The 18,834-nt window shown below is 41.3% G+C and overlaps 1 protein-coding gene across 5 annotated transcripts in view; it reads right to left on the bottom strand.

Moving 5' to 3' along the window:
• Positions 1 to 18,834, bottom strand: part of mgat4c (mgat4 family member C) — a 138,043-nt gene that overhangs the window by 57,537 nt on the left and 61,672 nt on the right. For 2 of the 5 annotated variants that reach the window (XM_008410874.2, XM_017305367.1), the window contains 2 exons: positions 15,941 to 16,017; positions 4,878 to 4,961 (listed from right to left, as the gene is read on the bottom strand). The gene's annotated coding sequence lies outside the window, so the exon portion shown is untranslated. Of the gene's footprint in view, positions 1 to 4,877; positions 5,108 to 5,246; positions 5,390 to 15,940; positions 16,018 to 18,834 lie in introns of those variants that run through there. The other 3 variants (XM_017305368.1, XM_008410878.2, XM_017305369.1) reach the window with 3 other exon arrangements.

Here is an 18,834-nt window from a genome sequence, read left to right as displayed (position 1 = left end):
CATCCATCCATCCATCCATCCATCCATCCATCCATCCATCCATCCATCCATCCATCCATCCATCCATCCATCCATCCATCCATCCATCCATCCATGGTTTACTTCAATTAAACTGAGATCAGAGTTTTTGGGCAGATCAGACTTTAGTTTTTGGTCTGCATCAGAGTTCGATTACACATCCCCAAACGAACTGGACCTTCTACACAACTGAGCCAGAGTTCAATTAAAGTGGACCAAACATGACCGGTGTGAACCAAACGATTACAATGAAACATCGATATACAAACGTTTAGTAACTAAAAGTTTTAATTCTCCAACCCGTCACAATCAACCCGTCACATTACCATTCAGATAGTCACCTAAATGCGCATCTTTCTCTAGAAGTGGTTCAAATTTGGCAATAATTCTCTTAATAATAATAAACATTTTCAGTAATCGTTAAAGTTTAAATTTTGTCCAACTTGGAGACATTGAACTCACAGCTGCTGAAGTGCAGTGAGTGACAGACGGCGACGGAACAAACAAAACCCAACCAGCTGTTCTGTCTGAGAAGCTGCCCCTGCCTTTCACTGCACTGAGCAGCAGGAATATCTGTTATTTGCCTTGGTGAGCATGTGGAGGTTAAGACCATATTGCTTCTATTTGTTACTACAGACCTCTACTTTGATTCACTGAAGCAAAGCCTTTGTGCTGGCTGTAAATTGCCAATCAACCCTTCACATTACCATTCAGATAGTCGCCGCGACGTCCCTATCAAAAGGTCACGGCCTGTCTCAGAGGAGCGCAGAGCGTTATTATGTCACACCCTCATAGGTTGCTTGATGTATTTTCTTGCCAGGAGGAGAGATAGGTGCTCACAGATGCACGGCGGCCTTGTGTTTGCATCTCAGAGCTTCGATGACGTTGGAGTGATGGAGATTTCTTTTGCCAACAAAACGGGGGTGGCAACGGAGGAACGAGCGCATCAGGACACATGGGAGCAAATTAGACAGAACAAATGTGAGGAAACACAGGAAACACAGGAGTCGGGGCGAACTGGGGCGGAGGGGGACTGCGAATGACGTTAGCGACGGATTCAGCGTTGCGCCTAACGCCGAACGCCCGTCTGCAAATATCATACGTTATCACTGCATCTGTCGCAAAACAGCCTAAAAATGTCAGCTGAATCGCAGGCGCGCCTTTTTATCTCGAGCCCTGCACGAGGGCGCCGCTTCGCTATTCAACAGGCGGCCAAATGTCAAGCAAAGTGTTGTATGGAAATGACTAATTTGACCTATATCAGCTGCTTCTTTTCTCTGCCAACACGGTTCACTCTGGTCTGCTATCAGACTGCAGGAAACACAGCGGTCCTAAACAGGTCTTATAAAAATACAGAGACTTCGTAAAGTATTCACGGCCACTATGACGCCCCGTAGCGTTAGTAGGGCTGAGGTGATTAGTCGATTTTTGAAATAATTCTCAACTAATTTAGGAATCAATCATTTACTCATAAAAGAAGGCCATTTTCTAAAAGAATAACATACAGCCTAGTGATTAGGGTAAAACTTTACAAATATAAATTTTGCTAAAACTCCTGAAGTGGCAAAATCGTTTTGGCAAAATCTCCAAAAATATATCTTCTATTAAGCACTTTTTGCTATCCAATTATTAATCTTTGAATCAAAAAAATAATAATCAATAGATCAGCGCTACACTGTACTGATGTTAAGTCAAACAAAAAGGGCTGAACTTTTCACATGATGTTCGAAGTGTTCTGTTAGCTGCAGATTCAATCTTTGTCCCTCTACATGACAGGCCATTTACAGACAATATGTTATTTATACAGGTTTATCTTAATCACTGACCTCAGTGTGTTGTTCTTTCAGAAAATGGACTTTTTGGAGTCTGTAGCGATTACACAATTACTAAATTACTTGTTGATTATCTTAATAATCGATTAATCACGATTAATCTAATTAATCGTTTCAGCTCTAATCCCCCACCTTAAGCTTGACAATTATTTAATTATAAAGAGGAAAGATGTTTAAATATTAAACACTTTTCTGATTCACAGTAAGATTCCCAGCAGCTTGTTTCAGTGGCATTTTAAATCCCTACCCAGTTTTCGGACTATCTGTTGCGGGAGAGCATGCAGTCACTTCTTGCAAACAAATCAGCCGCCTTTCAAGCAACGCTCTTTGAAACTCTGCTCCTCCAAGGTTTCCCTCTCATTTGGAATCTAAACCTCCCTTCATTTTTCTGGGTAATTCTGTCCTGTAGGAGCAACAGCTGTTTGCATGAATCTTTAATGTTCACCCACACTAAGCATGCCTTTCCAACAGAGGAGAACTGAGACGATCACCTTGATTTGAAGTCCAGAACCCTTTCAGAATTTCAAATACCTCATTGAGCAACACTTTCAAATGTTGCAAATTAGTAGAAGGAAAACAACTCCAGTAAGAACGGTATAAAATGGGAACAGTCCAGAAGAAATGTTTGAAGTATAGAGTATAAAATGTTGGTGGTGTTTAATCTCAGTTTACTCTTAGTTCACACTACATAGGAAAACAGAAAGCAGCACCTGTTTTTCCTCTACTGTCTGACATCAAATCCCACCAAACTTTTCCTACACACTTTGCAGATTACATTTTTCTGCTCCTGGTCTCTTTTACTCTTCTTCAGTTGCAGATTGTGTCATTTAAACCACACAAGCTTTTTACTTTGTGCACTTTCCCAAAGTTCTTTTTGTTGCGCGTGTGAAGCTTCAGAAAGACCGTCATACCGCCACTCCGCCCCACAGTCACTGTCTAACCGTGACTTCTGCCGTGCTCCTCCTGATCATGGTGCTAAGTCTGCAGGAGGATTAAGAGACTTTGGTCCATTGGACCCCTTTAGCTTTACCCCACGTGCGTCGTCCCGGCGGGGGTCACGCCGATCCCGAGCGTGCTTTTACCCCCGGCTTTCCTCCTATCTGACTGTGACATATGCTGCACTCCTCCTGAGCGTCGCACTAAGACCACAGGAGGTTGAACCTGAATTAGATCCAGATAGTTGACGTGTTTTGCACCTACCTTTTTAACGAGCTCTTCCTTTGCGCTCTCAGCCGTGTTGCTTCCCGCTAGTCCTGTCTTGATATCGACCAGTTACATCAAGCTTTTGCCGACGGTTAGCCGGAAGACTACAGATCTCTATCATAGGCCAAATTTTTATTGTTTCTGCTGTGTATATCGTGCATTATTAACATGATAAAATAAAAAGGATGAAGTGGTTTGCTACTAATTGTCAACACTACGACAACTAGATAACGAGGTCCAGGGACATCACATTTCATAGGTCAGGAAAAAGTTTACAAAGAAACAGCAGGGCAGTGGGAAGTAGGTCAGTTATGCTAGCTTGACTTTGACAAGTTAACATGTAAATGTGCTGTGGAATTCGGTGTTTAGGTTCCGTTAAAATTTTTTTTTAAAAATCGATGACCCATACACCCCCTCTCTGACAGATCATCAGTAGAGCAGCTGCATAAATGAGCTAATCAACCACCGCTGTGTTCATACTATCACTTATTAATAATGGAAAAATAAACATTGAGTCTGAAAACATAAAACTGTAAGAGAATTTGTGTGGGAAATGTTTGTGTCTTTTTTGGTGTTGAATCCTGATAGATTAGAGCTGTGGCTACAGGTAGCGTAGTCGACACAGAGCGTGAGAAAAAAAAGAAGAATACAAGCAGTTTTCAGTGTTTCTGTATTAATTTTCCCTTTGCTGTGGCACAAAGTTAATACCTACATCTCCAGGTTTCATTTTGTTAGCAGAATCGTCCTAGCGTGGCTATGGATGGCGAGTAAAAGGTCCTCCAACATCACGCAAATATGCCTTCTGAACAGAGAAAGGGATGATTTTGAATATGTTTTGGAAGTAGGACAAGCTTAGAATTAGACAAGCGTAAAAGGCGCAATAGAATTGTTAATCCTACACTGGAGTACTTTGTCCCAGGACCTGAATCGATCTCTTCCTCTCCACAGAATAACTGTATTTCTACATTTACTTAAGTTAAAAAAAGGTATTATCTTTTGATTTTAAGGTGAACTTTCTTTGAAAAAGTTGTTACAAGCATAACACAACATTATTAAGGTCATCACAACACAACAAAATTAAAGCATCAACAATTCATGAAGCTGCCTCTGCTTGTTGCTTTTGCACACATGCAAGCAGTGAAATCTGAAGCTCATAATTACAGCAGCAGATCCGATGTGATGAACTAACGTCTTCAGCACGCTAATAATTAGGCAAGCTGATGTGCAGGATGAGCATACTCAGAAAAAGACATTTGCACACACCCAAACACACTCTACCATTGTTGTATAATCTAAATTTAGAGGAAAACGAATCCGTTCTTGGGGTAAGTTGTTTAGCTATCGTAGCAGGATATTTGGACTTTTTTAAACTTTATAAAAGGTTGCAAAAGAAATTTAAAAATAGAAAAAGCAATAATGGCACCAAAGTGCAACTAATGCAAGTCACTATCTTCGTCCATCCGACACAAGCACGGTTTGGTAGTTTTAAATTGTCACCATAACCGAAAGTGAAGCCCAGAAGACAATCCTAAAAATCATCATTTCTATTTACGGATCCTTGTCTTGCCCCACAGTGCTCAAACACATCAGGTGTAAAACTTTCAAGCTAAGAATCAAATCATAATCATAATCAACTTCATTGTTGAAAGCATAATAAACAACACTTTGCTTAAAAGCAAATGAGTTTTTATTGCAGCTGAGATGCATTTGCCTTTCCTAAAGCCTCCTCTCTGTGTGAGAGCAGCTTTTTTTTTAAGAAAGCAAACAAAGGCAGCTGCAGGAAAACCCATTTGAACACAAACTACAAAGAGAAGAAGGGATTACCTTGAGAAGTTCAGATGTGTTTGTACAAGAGACTGCGTCGGGTGGCATGGACGGGACACAGGAACACGTCTGCTTCTGCTGTACCTGGCAAACGAGGACAGTGATCAGACATCAAACATCACTTTATCAATCCTGCAACACAACTGACAAAGAAAATGAAGAAAAGTTTGAGCAGACAGTAGTCCAACTCACAACACACACAGAGACACACACACGCACACACACGCACACACACGCACACACACACACGCACACACACACACACACACACACACACACACACAGTGGCGCACAAAAAAACGATTAAAAAATGCTTTAAATTCCCAGGGTGGCCATAGACTCGGCAGACTGCGTCGCCTGGCGCCTCACTGTTTAGGATGAATCTCCAGAGCCTCCCGCCCAGAGGAGAACAGCGCCGTGCCAAGGATGTCCAGAAACGTTAACTGTCGCCGTCTGTCTTCCCGCTCAGACACTGACGGCTCTGACGAGGAGGCGCTGCGCTCCCTACGCTGGGGCAGGGTAATTGGCTAGAGATGATGGGCCATAAACATACATCAGAGGGGCGGCGGAGCGCCAAGCAGACAGCTAACTAAAGGCTCCCCTTCTGCCGAGTGGCTCTTGTTTGTCGTACGCACATGTACACACGCGCTCTTCATTGTCTTGCTCTCCCTGGGCATTCACGCTCTTTGAACACACGGGCTGGCCCTCCGCTACTGTAGCAGAGAGAGGAAAAAGCCCGCCACTCCCCTCTATTTATCACCATAAACCCACTTTGGCATGCTGTGTACGGTATTCTGACTGTTTCCTCTCAGCATTACGGCCATGCCCGTCTCCCCCAGGATGCTCTGTCCTCCTGTTATCATCCACTGATATATAAAGGTAGTGCCCCATTCAAAATGCATCATAACCATAACTGATAGGATGCACCTCTGTCTTACCATTACTACCAGCACACAGCGGTGGGTAATAGGCTATCCTGTTCCTGCGGTGCTATCACTGCCATGCAGACTTCACATCCCATTACCATAAACACTTGTGTCATAATAAGCAGGGAGATCCCTCCGGTCATGACCACAACTCTTCCAGAGGAGGTCAGCCATGTCAGAGGGTCTCTGGGGGTTCAGAGAAAACAGGGCTGTGTGAGGGTGTTTCCATCCTGTTCCTTCTTATTCCACAACACAAATATTGAAGACACTCTTAAAAAATCTAAAAAAAAAAAAAAAAAACTGTTATAAGATGTCATGCTTCTACCACTCTAACTGATTCTAAAATTCCATTTTGTAAGGCGACGCGTGGCGTGGTGGGAAGAGCTAACATAGTATGCCGAGGCCCCAGTCCTCATTGCGGTTCTCCTGAATTACATTCCCGATCTTGGTACCTTTGCCACATGCCTTCAGCCCCTTCTCTCTGCCCCAGTCAGAGAGAAGGGGCTGAAGGCCCCAGTCCTCATTGCGGTTCTCCTGAGTTACATTCCCGATCTTGGTACCTTTGCCACATGCCTTCAGCCCCTTCTCTCTGCCCCCTTCCAGTCTACCTACTGTCAGAAACATTGAAAACGTTGTGTGCGCTCTAAACAATCATCCCTCACTGCACATAGAGAAGTGCTGCACATAGAGAAGTGCTAGGCCAAACATTATCTATGCCAGCAATAAAATGCTTCATGCTTTAATTAGAAGCATGGCGAACTCTGACTTAATAGTTTTGTTCACTTCCTCTGTTGCCTTTGTCAAACTACACACCCCAATACAGGCAAACTACAATTCTAAAACAGCACAGAAAATGAACGTCATCGTTCACAACTTTTCCTAAATTGCCAATCGCAGGCGGGCTCAACCACCTTCACTCCACATAGTGTCAGGGGTCACAGGTGTTATAAAGCTGGAAAAAAACACAGAAGCACACTTCTTTTGTAAAATTGTAGACTGTAAATTTCTGCTAACAGCGTTACATACAACTGAGGGTTTTTCCACCATACATCTGATTAACTTCGTTAGCCTTCATGAGACGCCATCTTGTTACAAGTAAAAAAAAACTGTTATCAATAATAACTTCACAGAGCTTTCCTCCAACAAAATCTAAATTACAATAAATCAGAATGGGATTCTGGAAGATTTTAGTTTTAGAACCATAACATTACAATGTCAATGTCATGATAGTGGTAACTGGCATATCCATCTGTTCTGGATGTTTGGCATGTTTTCGATCATGAAAATGATTAAAGACCTTGAAACCAATGCCAGCTAACTTGGCTGACAGAGTAGCAGGTGCATGTACCATCTCATGATGCTCCCCCTAAAGATATTTCCCATATTCAACACAGCTTTGCTGTAATATCCTGAGCTGTGACTTCTGACTAAGGATTTCCCAAATGGATTGGAAGTGTTTCTAAGACTCTATGTTTTCAGGAGACAAGTGGCAACCTGGAGACCCCTCCCTTCTCACAGTAAACTGAAACTTCAAGAGAAAAAGTATATCTGACGGCAAAAAGCAAGAGAGGAAGAGAGCGAGAGAGGAAGCAACACGCTCATTATTCAGAGAGACACTCGAGGCCACGGGAAATGGCACACTTCATTTTTCTTGTCAAACTTCTCCTGGCTTAATGGTGTGCTCACAGCAAGCGCTGAAACAAAAGGGATGGCACGGCCAGGCACGAGACATAGGAAGGAGGGCCGACTGCGACGGCGGCTGCAGCCCCAAATTCCTCCCGGCGGCGGACCACCTGTGTCACCGAAGCCGCTGAAGGCGTTCCGCCGGCAAAATAAATGCCTCATCTTTCTGGAAGGTAGACGGGCGAGTACGGCGCGGGGCTAGCTTTCGCAGTCCAAAATGAAATATGGTCTCAATTACAGTCTAACTATGGAGAGGCACAGATGTTCCTATTGTTCCTCCCATTCCACATCCTCCTGAACCGTCCCTCATTATTGCCTTCATTACCGGTGCCATCGATATGGCAGGCAGCTGCCAGAAAACCTAGATGTATCCACAACTCATGATGCAAACAGCAATTAATCATCCGTCCAGCAATTACACAATGTACCTCATATTGATTTCAAATGCTGACACTTTTTCTATTTAATTTATACGCTGGCAGCCCCAACTACGGGGGATACACGAGGCATGCAAAGCAATCTCTCTCCGCATCCACAAAACTCCGGCTGTGTTTTGATCTGAGAAATGATGGGGCAGGTGTTACGGTACAGCCTTCATTCCGCCGCATTCCAATTTTAAAGCAAGGCAGTGGGGCTGCGGTGTCAGACAGCCTCTTTTGTTCAACTCCTAATTGGAGTAATTTATTGTCCTAACAGACAGAGCAGCTGTAGCTTTACAGCATCGCACCAATTAAAACCAGATGCTGGAATGAAAAGATGGGGCTGAACGTGACTGGGGGACCAATCACTAATATTAATGCAGATCACTGTGAGCTGAATACGGGAGGCTCTCTTCAACACTCTGCTTTTACAGTCGCACCGAACATGATGGGTTTCAAGACAGTCAGACCACTGAAATGTCATGCATCATTTCTAATAATGGAGGCCATTATCTGCCAGACTTAACAATGAAACACAATCTACGGGAACGCCCAGCAGCCTCTGCAAGTACTAGAGACAATTCTTCTGAACGGCTCTCTACCCTGAACGACACGACAGAGTTAATGAGTCATTCTTTGCTTTTCACAACTTTTCTATTTTATTTAATTTAAAAATAGATTTATTTAATCTGCCAATAAATGAAATAGAAGAAAGCAGCACATACTCTCATTGGCCATTGCTTGTTTTCGTTACATCTCATTGGCTGCTACTCTAGCTGTGTTTCCATTGACAATAAAATTGCGCATTTCGACATTTCCAAAATGCTTTCGCTTAATGGAATTATGTCAATTTTGAAAAACACGTGTTTTTCGATAAAACATTTTGGTGCTAAGGTGAGGTGTTTTTTTGACCGTATATTAAATTTGTATTTTTTGCAAAACTACATCAGAAACGCCTTTTTATTGTTTGTTTTTTTTAATCAACCGAGTCACATGATCAAAACCAAATGTTGCCACTAGTGTAAATCACAAAGGAGAAAACGACACATAAAGAAGACGACACATACACTTACATGCGCGGTGTGTTTTTAATGAGTTGTCACATGAACAAACTCATCCTTGTGTGATGAGTTTTTACTGTATTAGCAGAATATTGTGCATATTTGTAATGGAAACGATCTACTGACAGGCTTCATGTAGTGGCAGAAAGGATGAACACGGTACTATGCGCTGCCATCTTTTTGGAATCTTCTTGCCTGTTTCTCCTTAGTTCATGTTCATAGTTGAGTGGTAAACAACACTAGACTCATTAGAAGGATTTTTGTTTCTGCCAAAGCAACTCAAGTCCATTTTTTTTCCTCTACCGTTTGCTGTAATTTCTTTAAAATATATATTTTTTCATTACAAATAGCACCAAAATTGTATTAATACACAGATCACATAAAAAAAACTACATGGGTATTTGACATATTTTGAAATGTTATACTTTAGAAAAATACATACATTACATTTCTTGTAAGATTGTGGTTCTTTATTAAGTACAGATGATTAATTTTTATATGAACTTCACTTTCAAAAACAATTATTACAAATAGTACTATATTACGGCTAAAATGGCCTGTTCTTAGAAAATGTTTCAAAAATTGATTATTTCAAACGGCACTGAAGTGAACAGAATCTGAAGATTCGGTTCCCTTCCAAGAGCAATAAGTGACATCACTAGCAATTAACCAAACTTTGAAAATCTTCCCCTGCAGTCAGTCTTTAAAGTAGTTTGTTGCCACAAAATGTCCAACCGAGTGTCGGGTGAAAACAAGCGCGAAGTCTGAGGAGTAAACGGGAGCGGCAGGGGGGGGGGGAAATGAGGTCGCTGTGAAGATCAGATCTCTCCAGGGCAGAGGTAGCCTCGCCGTGCTGCGCTCGGCCTCGACTGCCTGTTTAGTGCAGGCGCTTTACACAAAGAGCCCCGGGGACGGACGCAAACACGAGTAACGCGGAGAGATGGGGGAGGCAGAGAGGAGTTTACACCTTGCTACTGAGAACAACTTATTTGGCTTAATATTCAGAGGCAGAAGGCAGTGAATAATGAGAAGGACCCAGTCGAGGTGTCCGCTCTTTAGCTCATCTGTCACTTCTATGGCATTTTAATAAAGTGTTTGTTTCTTCTGGCACCATTTGCGCTTAATGGAGAGTGTCACATGTTTGGCTTATTTATCATTGTGCTTTCTCCCCTGCAACAGAATGCTGCCATTTGTCATATACTGTATTGTGAAAGAAAGAAAGAGAGAGATTAACATGTTATTGATGATATATTATGATGGATTTTATCACTCTTGTGTCAAAAAGTACATACATACTATTTCACCCAGTTCGAGTTTAAATGTAGAAATAAGTAGAAAATATTTTGGAGCCATCATAGTGGCTACTTTATTAGGTACACACTTTGGCTACAAACCTGGGCTATGTAGCTTATATCAAAAATATAAACTTAGGTCTGGGTTCGACTGAAGTGAACTCTGGTGTGGTTTGAATGCATATGTGACCATAAGCAAGCGGACCATAAGCAAGAAGCAGACTGTAGCGCAAGGCATTCTGGGTAAATACAACCAAAACAATAAGCACGTCTAGCAGGAGAAATGGCTTGTGGTCTTTTGCCAAAGACAAAAGAGAAATCCTACAACCGCTGAAATCGGACACAACTCAGTTTTTGTTTACATTCTTTTTGGTGCATCACAGGCGAGAAGGGGGAACAGGTTTTTCACAGGACTTTGTTTAACAGTGCAATGTGAAAGCCGTCCACAGCATCTGAAAATGTAACAAATGTTGCGAGTTTTTTCACCAATCAAACTGAGTCTACCGGACTATCAGATGTGAAAATACCCTAAATGAACAATAGACATTCTTCAGATAAAAAATATTGACTAGATATATTTAGTTTCAATATTTTCATGGGGAACAGTCTTAAAGAACACCTGTCCTGACATCTTGTTAAAGCCATAACTTCTCGATCTACTTAGCAAATTAGTACATTTCTTTTGCTAGAACCACCACAAGCTTCATTGTTCAAATTAAATGCGAGAATCAAATCAGATCGAAATCATTTAATAGAGTGCAAGTTTGACACGACATGAGTCAAACTCCATTTCTATAATTCATCTATATTATTGTTGTTCCAAGCGATCTTCTGAGAAACAATTAGGGACTATCGAGTCTACGTGGAGATAATTGCTTCGTTGGGACACGAGTGACTGAATCACACTCGCAGTTTCCACTAATGAAGAACCCAGCGGAGAGATGATTCATGGATTCGTTCGGCTGTTTGACACTTTCCGCTATCTGAATCCCGTCTCAGCCCGGAGTGCCTCTGAATCCCATTCCACTCCTCGACATACAACCGTCGACTTGAAACAATGAAACAACAATTTGGCGCGTCTTTTCGCTGCGGCCATGACACCGGTCACACTGCTCCTGAACTTGGCGGCTCTACACTCCGGCTCACACTCTCACAGGGAGTCTGACTGTTTGAGGGCAAAAGAGCTGTAAGCCTTCCAACTGGATGCCAAATAACCCCGGCGCTTTACGAGGATAAGGAGCTCTGACCCAATTAGCTTTGTTAAATAAAGTTCCAGTGGCTCTTATTTAAACCACCGCGCCCCACCTCCCCTCTTCCTCTGCTTGTGTTTTTACAGTACAAAGTGATTACAGATTTAATTAGCTGAAGACCTCGCTTCAGGGAGACTCCTAAATCCATATTGATATTTCTGCAGAGTTTGAAAATAAAGGCCTTGGCTCTTGTGATGATGACTTAACGAGGGAAAACTTGGAAAGAAGAAAGGATTTGCAACTTCTCCATGCAGCTGTTTACATTTCCCCCTCGGGGGCCAATCATTACTGCCTGGGAAAAAAAAACAAAAATCCTGAGAAATATGCAGAGAGCAAGATGCTGATCGATACCGTCTCTCAGATATGGATTTAAACAAACCTCCTGTCAACATGGCAGCTTTCCTCTTTTGAAAAGATGAGAAGTTAATAACAACTGTTTACCTCCCATAACACTTGTTTATTAGAAACGGACGATCAGAATATGCGTTTGGAGTGAAAATGCCCGATGCAGATGTTGAGTCCACACATGTAGAACAATGGAGATGGATGAACGTATTGATGGGACGACTGAACCGTACATCTTCGATAGATTGTAAAAAAAACAACAACATTGCTGAGTGAAAAACAACTCAGCAATGTTGTCAAGTCGCTCAGTTTAACCTGTTCGGCTCAAATACAGAGGAATACAACTGTGAGTTGACTTTACTCACAAAACCAGAGTTAAAGGTTTTATCTGACAGAAACATTAAAAATGTATCCAAGCAACTAATGTCTAACATTAAGACATAACCTTAAGCCAGTAATATCTGGACTATAACTGAAAGATTTTTAAGTAAGAGGGCATTTATGTATATATATTCTTTTAGAATAAAAGATGTGTCTATTTTGGGAAGCAGAAAAATACACAGTCTTAAGCGCTCTGCATGTTCAGGGCAAAGAGCCAAAATCGGCTCTCAGTCACTGTGTTTCCATTGAAGGTTCTGCTTTGGACTATTTATGAAAAGTGTTGTAAATGTTGATGTATTCACAAAAACATCAACCCTTTTCCAGCTGTATAGTATAGCAGATTTAGACTTAAAATTATGTTCATTCAACCAAGAAGTTTGTTTCTAACAGAAAACCTGAGAGGGATCAATTCAAGACCATAAGACAATTGAAAAGGAGAAATGGTGACAAAACATATCTGTTTTTAAGAGATATTTTGATTTTAAAAAAAAGTTCCCCTTAGCATAACTTATAGACCTCTCAATACTTGATGGAAAAATCTTTATCTACTCCATAGCTGAGTCCCGGTATTCATAGAGTTTAGGGACCACAGCAGCTAGAATCCATGAACATTCAGACCCCCTGACAGCTGCATGTTTGAAGTTTTCACACAACAAACGTACCTCAACACACATAACTGGGCAAAGTAGAAACAGTCTTTGCACAACCACTGAAGCTAGCATTAGCTATGGTCCAGTGAACATATAATTGCACAATTTGACATTCAGAAAATAAATTTGCTTAATGGAAACATGCCAGTGTTCAGAGTTTTGGAGTAGATTATGTAAATTTTTGGACACCAGTCACATAAAGAACTGTGTTGTGTAACTGCAGTTTATCACATTTTCAAAGTTATTGATATTTACTGATACTCTCAATTAACAAACCAATGTTAAAATAATTTTTGGTGGACTTTAAACATCATTAATTGAAATTTATTGCGGCAATGATAAATGAAAATTCTTATCATTATAAGAAAGTTATCACAATAAACGATAGGATGTAAGCCATCCCCCAATTCCATTCCAGACTCTGGAACTGAATATGGAAATAAATTGAAATCATTTTCTTGCTTTTATTGAAAGACACGCCGCCATATGGTAGAAGTGCACCCAATACAGAAATTTCCAAAAGATTCTAAACTGAGATTGAAAGTGTTTCCATTATGAGAAGGTGAGAAGAATCTTAAACAGAATACAATAAATTGCCAATTTTAGCATGAAAGCCTTCACAGACTAGTGATAAAAGCTCCCAATGAAATCTTTTCAGACATTGTTCCCGACGATACGCGGGCCGTTCTATTTTTAACATCCTATTTTCTCAGGTAAGTAATGTAAAAGCAGTGTGTGTGTATGTGCGTGCGTGTGTGTGTGTGTGCGCGCGGCGTGAGTTTTTTTTTTTTATCCTGACTGTACGGAGCGCGCGGCTCGCAGTCTCACGGCAGACCAGAGGAGCTGGGAGGTAAAGTGCCGACGCAAGAGAGGAAATGAAAATGAGGGTGGAGAGAGCGGAGGTGTCAGAGCGGCTTGTCAAACTCTCCTAGCACGTACCGTGAATATTCGGCAGCTGACACACACACACACACACGCATGCACGCACACACACAGCAGCCGAGCTGCACCCCTGGAGACAAACAAAGACAAAGAAACGTAGACAAATAGATTCTGGAGATGGATGCAGCAGATAGATAACCGTATGGATAGCCCTCCTTCTTCTCCTCCTCCTCCCACCCCGTACCCCGCATGGATAGCTGTCTGGGCCTTCATCTCAGAGCAGTGCATTTTATGAGGCAGGGCTGACAGGAAGAGTTTCCCCACAGCTGACAGCACTGCCGTCCCACTCCTACCGAGGCTCGTCTAGAGGCTCGGCTGCATCACACAGGCAGGTGACACCCAGGACAGGCCAGCTGATTAGTGCCAACGCGGCTCTCAGGAAGACTACGGCTACTAATGCGGATTAAAGGGCGGCCGATCCAGATGTAGTTTTATTCCGGTATTCTGTAGTTCTGCTACGATAACGACAAAAGTGACAATAAGTTATGGTAACAAATTTTGCTGTGCGGTAAATCGTCCCAGAAGTTATTGCGATACACAATGATATTGTTGCTTTGAGACAATTTTCAAGTAGCAATAATGACTGCATAATAATGCAAGAACACATTCTCAAAGATCAATAAACCTTCAGTTCTAGTGAACATTTAACACATTGGAACTGGACGACATTTTAAATATTCAAAATAAACAACAGAAACAACAAAAGAAATGAATTCTGAAGTCTCGGCCATCGAAAAAAGCGCAAGTTGAGTGTTCTCTGGTTTTATCGAGTACAGAGTGACAGAGCTACCTCTACCACTCCCACCTGCTGCTAGGAGTAAGCTAACCCTGATCCCAGGATGTCAAGACTAAACATGCAGTATAAAGTTACTTCAAGTCTTGTGGAACAGAAGCAATCACTCTACTAACTGAGCTTTTTTTGCCTCTCAAATTTATTAGAGCCGTTTTATATTTCATTTAGCAGAGCGCAACTTTAGCCAAGAAACACTTTTTTCTCTCTCTCTGTGGTAAATGTGATCCTAGAGGATTACCAAAATGCAACAGTTAATTTCTAGCTTCAGTCAAAGCTCTTGGAATCCAATTTTCCCCTTGGAGAAGTTTATTAATTCTACATTTAGGCAAATAATGAACTTTGTTCTGTCTTTCTACGATGGTGAAAATATTCATTTAACTCAAAGACTGCACCAGAAAAAAAACAAAAAAAAAACGGCATTAAATATTATGTATCATATCACATGTATCAAACCGCCATAGGTGTTTATCTGGATTCCAGAGTCACATACAAAGAACCTTGAAGATGTGTTGTAATTTGCAATTTCCCACAAAAATTTTCAAAAACATTGAGGTTAATTGACTAACTCCTTCCTGCAGGTGGCAGTACCTCTTACTTCTGCTGCACCTCAAAAATTAGGTGATTTTGATTGCTAAGACAAAAAAAAGTAGAAATCCACACAAAATTGACATATTGCCACACTTTTTTTGGCAAATCTTACAAAATAATGTGTGGAAAAATTCAAAAACATTGGGTTTTAGTGATGCTAACTCCCACCTGCAGGTGGCAGGATTTCTTAAATTGCTGGCTTAACCTTACCAAGTTATAGTCTGTAATTGAAATGTTGAGTAAAAGTAAAGTCACATTTACTGATATACATAATCTCAAAAACAACTTAATTTCTTACAAATTTTTCTTAACTGTCCACAATTTTGTCCACAATTTTGATTGTAAAATCTCACTAAAAACGATCACCGCTCATTTCGGGACTGATGAATGTGAAAATATGCTCAATACCATTCAAATTCAAGAATGTATTGAATGCAGACTTTGCTATTTATTCATATTTCAACAGTCTGCTAATGGATTTTATTGGTACACTCTACCACAGGCGGCCCTTTTGCAACATTCTTGATCTTGACTTGGCCTAAAAATGAAAATGCATTTGACACCTCCTGTCCAAGGTTGAGAAGTGAATATATGTTTTCATTCCGCCAGGTTCATCCAACCAGGTCCGTTATGATTTAGGGAATGCAATGTATTCTGATCAATAGGCGGGGACCCACAGGGCAGCTGGGGTAGAGGACCACCGCGGCCGTAAATCAGACAGAGAAGCACTTACACTTATGTCCACTGTGTGTCCTCTGGGCCATTATCGCTGGGTGCGTTCACACATCAAATTGGCAGGGGTCTTCCAGGCTAAAAAAGGAAGAAGAAAAACAAAGGGCCATTAAAGCGTAGAAACAAACCCAGCTCTGAGCACACACTTAAGCACCATTGCACAAGGACTGTGAAGAGAGTTTAGGGCCCACAGAGAAGGATAGAGACCAGAGGAGGGAGAGAGAGAGAGAGAGAGAGAGAGAGAGAGAGAGAGAGGGAATGCAACATTGATTTTTTTTCTCCCCCCCTCTGAAGTGCCAGTTCATCATTCTGTGAGACACACACTATCGATCCCTCGCCTTTCGTTTGTTTGTAATTTTGGGGGCTCAAAACTGTTCACAAAGATAGATCCTCTTATATGCCACTTGCCGCTGAGATGAAGAAAGGAGGGATCAAAGGATGCGGCGAGATGACCTCATTTAACAAGGTTCTCCTCACGCCGCTGCTCTCTGTGGCGTTGTTTATTATGGAGGCTTTAAAGCGAGTGCGTTGTTATCCATCCTGAGTGAAACTTTCTGTTTGTCTGTGTTCCGTAAATGTGTTTTATGAATGTGACGCACTTGATCTGCGTTGAAAGATCACAGACTACGGCTGCGTTTCCTCTGACCATATAATTGCGCAATTTGACGTTTAAGAAATAAATTTGCTTAATGTAAACATGGCAATTTCAAAAAAAACTTTTTTTTGATACCAAGTTGTTTGGCTGCATCGAAATCAGTTTATTTAGCAAAACTGCAATGTTAACACTTTTTTTTTTTTGCAACACACCAGTCACATGATTAACGACTGGATGCTGACGCAAAGTTTTGAACACACTGGAAATGGAAACATAGCTACTAACCTTTAAAATTTGCCAAATTTCACTTCTCCTTATGCACACAGTCATCACAGTTGTAAGTTTCACTTGGTTTCCTTGCCTCTTCCAAGTAAACTAGAAACTATTTTTTTTTATCTCTTCCTCAACCTCTTGAGGTACGTTTTCAACTCTATTCTCTGAAAAGAAGTTAGCAAACTAAGTTTGGTCTTGCAAGTCAAGTGAGAGCATTTGATTGTAAATTGGGACTGTGTTTTATGTGCTTGTGGTTTGCGGGTAAGGCTGGTTGCCAGCATTGTGTTAGCAAGCGCAGCATCCACTGCGGCCTGTTTTCCACAGCTCCATCCATCGCTTCCAGGGAAATTCTCAACCTGGGAAAAGAACCACCCACATACAGCGTTACCTTAGCATCTCCAACTGTTCTTCTTCACACCCTCGCTCCTCCCCACCCCCTCTCCTCTCCCACCACCACGTATTCAGAGACACAGAGCGGTATCACCTGACAATTGCTACGGAGGATACTAGAAAGGTCACCGCTGCCTGGAAAGCATGCTTTACCCCGGGTTCTGCAACCAAAACAAACACCTCCGCGTGTTCACAGGAAGAACTAAGCTAAGCCTGATGCTTACATAGCAACATTCTAATTGTTTGCATCAATATGAAATCACGTGTGAAGTGGTTTGCATTTTTATCGGCATACAACGATTTGTGGTACATATGAGGAGAGGATGCCGTGTAGTAGAACGCAAGAACAAGCATAAAAATCCACGCTCCTTTCTTTTTTTTTTACCCCCAATGAAATCAGTTAAAAACATTGTGCAAGTACCTGGTATTTGTTAGTCTTCATACACTAACATAAAAAAAAGACCCAGAAATGTAAAGGTATAAAACAGCAGCAGTTTATTTATATAGTCTGAGTGTGTCTGCTTCACTGGCTTCATGTTGATGTTGCTCAACTTCCCACTGTGAAGCCAAGAGTGCAAAAAAAAAAAAAAAAAAAAACTTTGGGTTTCTTTTCTCACAAATAAAAAAGGAACTGTAGCAGAATCAGCAGCTGTAATATTAGTATAAATTGTTGTTTTTTTGGGGGTGGAAAAACATTCCAGAATTTTAATCACATCCAAATGTGAGTCTGAGGTGTTCGGTAGAGAGATGTTGAGTCACTTATTGTCTTTACTTTGTTTGAGCTTTATAGTCAACGAGACTATAACACTTGCATTGAACATTCATATGCCAGGTAAAGACAGAGAAATATATTCAATATCAGTAAGATAATTGACAATACTGAAACCAATTTCTACATCTTTGTCATATTTGCAATAGATAGTTAAATTAAATGGAGGTCCGAGGTTCTTTACATGGAAGACTGTGGTCTGAGCATTGACCTTCAGTCTGGGAAACTTGCTAAGCCTGTGAAGTCAGAATAACAAACCGCTGCAAAGGGAACGAATTGGATCAGACAGAAGAAAAACACCAGCTGTTCAAGAAAATGCTGTTTTATTGATTTCCACACTGCCTTAACAGGAATGCATATTGGGAGCAGCGTGGCGCATCACACCTGTCAAAGGATGCCTTTACCAAACTTTGTAAACACAGAGATGAAAAAGAGATTACTGTGCTTTGGCTGTGGATAGTTTCTTCAGCTACAGCAACCCAACAGAATATAACATGTTACAAAAGATCACTGGGTGTGGGGTCAGATGTAGCTTTTATTGTTAACATTTAAATAATTTGTGGTTTTGGTTTGTTACACAGCATCGTCATTGTTCTCTGTTGTGTATAACCACAGTTTTCTATATCAGCAGGGCATCTAATGACAGCACTTTCTAGGTCTAGAAAGTAGTACAAGGACATTTCAGATTTTTTTAGGCGTGACAGAAGTCTTCTGTTTTGGTGAACACCTAACTGACTTTATCACATTATAAGTCAATTAAGTTCTGGTTCCTGCTGTCTGGATGTCCTGCCCACACATTTCTTTAAGAAAGTCCTGCCTGTCGTTGCTAATGATCTGATCCAAATAGTAAACTCATCGCTCTCTTCAG

Source organism: Poecilia reticulata, linkage group LG6, assembly GCF_000633615.1.
Source record: "Poecilia reticulata strain Guanapo linkage group LG6, Guppy_female_1.0+MT, whole genome shotgun sequence".
Classification (NCBI taxonomy): domain Eukaryota; kingdom Metazoa; phylum Chordata; class Actinopteri; order Cyprinodontiformes; family Poeciliidae; genus Poecilia; species Poecilia reticulata.
Note: the sequence above shows the minus strand (reverse complement) of the source record. Positions and strands in the feature narration are given on the sequence as shown.